The 2,500-nt window shown below is 32.7% G+C and overlaps 1 non-coding gene and 1 pseudogene across 1 annotated transcript; both read right to left on the bottom strand.

Annotated features, from left to right (window-relative positions):
• LOC128038819 (photosystem II D2 protein-like) overlaps window positions 1-582 on the bottom strand; it is a 1,038-nt pseudogene extending 456 nt beyond the window's left edge.
• Window positions 583-2,039: 1,457 nt separating this feature from the next.
• TRNAT-GGU (transfer RNA threonine (anticodon GGU)) lies at window positions 2,040-2,111 on the bottom strand. The gene has a single exon. It is a non-coding gene; the product is annotated as a tRNA-Thr (tRNA).
• Window positions 2,112-2,500: the final 389 nt, after the last annotated feature.

The raw sequence follows: 2,500 nt of genomic DNA, 5'->3' as shown, positions 1-2,500 counted from the left end.
GAGCCGCGCCCAATACACCGGCAACTCCCATCATATGAAATGGGTTCAATGTCCAATTATGAAATCCTTGGAAAAAGAGGATGAATCGAAATATAGCTGCTACACCAAAACTAGGCGCAAAGAACCAACCAGACTGACCAGTGGATAAATCAGAATACAGAAACAAAACAGCAATTGGACCAGAGAATGATTGCGTTATAAGGTCGCAATTGAACAGATCGCAAGTTCAAATTGACGTAACATAAACCTATTAGTCTGAAAGCGCCGGAGAGCAACAAATGTCCATAGACCACCTAATTGACACCAACGAGTAAAATCTCCTTGTGCTTCAGGACCCTATATAGTAACAACAAAGAATGTGCTAAACGATTAGCAGGGGTAGAAACTGGTGGCGGTTAAGAAATTGCAGCCTTCCAAATAGGAGCTGGCCAATCCATGAGTATAACAATGAAGTTACAAAGGTTGTACCTGTAAACCAACCCCTACAGCGAAATAGGCACAAGGAAAGAGCAATAGGCCGGACCAACTCCACAAAACGAAACGGTCCTTACGTAACCAGTCATCCATAATATCAAATAAATCATTTTCATCTTTGGTAAATTTAATAAGGGCTATAGTCAATAGCAATCCTCCTATTCAACTACTTCAACCATTTCCGAGCACCTTATGTTATGGGGCGCTGGGGATCGATTTTTATGTATGATTTGATTTCTCGTGCACTGCCCTCATAATTAATTGGTTTCGAATATAAAAAATATTGTCTTGTATTGGTCCATAACCTGACTTAGGTAAATCCATGAACTCAATTCTGTTTATTCTTTTCTATTTTTACTAGTCGTCTGAACCATGAATTGTCTTATGGCTCATCAATCAGATAGATGAATTTTTTGAACGAACTCTTCAATTCAAGGAAGAAGCGATCCCTTCTCTCGCTACTGGTTGATCCCCAGATCTACCCCTCCCCCTCCATCAACTAATCTTATTCTTGGATCTTGTTCGTGAAATTGATAAAAATCAATATTCTTATGTATTTTTATAATTTCTATGTGTATTAAATTACTATAGTCTGATATATATTTCCTTCATTTTATTTCTTTTATTTATTGTTTCTTTTATCATATTTCCTTCAGATGAATATAAAACAAAAAAACTCCAGAGAAGTTATTTTCATTTCACGGGTTGAGAAATCCACTTGAATCTTTTTCTATTTTCTTTATGTATATCAGAAAAGATTCTGAAGTTCTATTTTTCAATCTAATACAATATTTAATAATATTAAATTAAATAATAGGAGACCCAAAATGAAAGTTTCTTTTTCTGCATTTCACTCTCCATCATACTGGCAGAACAAAAGTGTCATATGGATCGATATGGAAATATTTGATAATGTGAAGACATGATTTGATTTAGGTTTCTATCTCATTATAGACTAGATAGAATATATAGATAGAAATGGATCTTGTTGTGTCTTGGAATCAAAGAAAGATAAGATGTTGAAAAGGCTCTTAGGTTGTAACTTGAAATAAATGTTTCTCTTTATCTAGAAAGGAATAGAATATTAATTTATTCCTAGAATGAAGAAGATTGAATCGGAAATACTGACAGATTCTTGTGGAGTTCAAATAAATATAGAAATAAAAGAAATCGACTGTTTAATTTCATCTCTATCGAATTTTAATATCAGAATAGTGGATATAGTCACGATCTGAATGGGTTAGATTCACTTACTTTTTCTTTGTTGATTTCTAATCTTTACAATTCTTTACAATGGATTTGATTGGAATAATCTAATTCAAAATCAAAACAAAATATATATTTGTCGCTTCAAGAGACGGCTTATCATTATTCATTCTAATTTCCTTTCTTTTTAGAATTCTCTACTCTAACTCATTAGAATAATAATTAATAGAGTTAAATTATACAATTTCTAATTCAATTATTATATATACAGTTGGGTTTTATTACTAATAAAAACAACATCCTTATGTTTCAATATGAATACTACCATTTCATAGGAGTTTTATGAAAAAAAAGTCAAAAGCCCCTTATCGGATTTGAACCGATGACTTACGCCTTACCATGGCGTTACTCTACCACTGAGTTAAAAGGGCGGTTCGACTCAATTACTGAATGAATCAGTAGACGGATAAGATCTATTTATATATATAAGTATATGCAGTAGACTCATAGTGGCTAGTAGCTCTCAGGAATGAGAATTCTAATTTACTTAACGTGTAGAGGGTAAAATGGTTTTATTGATATTGGGTTTGATAAATATCAATGCAATGAATTGTTTCAAGGCCAATCATAATTGGCTTATCAGAACAGAACGAAATTCATTTATTTGATTAATACATGTACCTTAGCAATTCGACATAGATCCAATCTAGTTTATCGAAACATGTGATGAAGAGATTTGCTTTGTTCACCGAACCCAATTTTTAGAAAAAAAACACACACACATAATTTTTGATAACTTCTTGTTGCCTCTTCCAAAATT

Source organism: Gossypium raimondii, unplaced genomic scaffold, assembly GCF_025698545.1.
Source record: "Gossypium raimondii isolate GPD5lz unplaced genomic scaffold, ASM2569854v1 Contig00320, whole genome shotgun sequence".
Classification (NCBI taxonomy): Eukaryota; Viridiplantae; Streptophyta; class Magnoliopsida; order Malvales; family Malvaceae; genus Gossypium; species Gossypium raimondii.
This window is presented reverse-complemented; position numbering and strand designations above follow the sequence as displayed.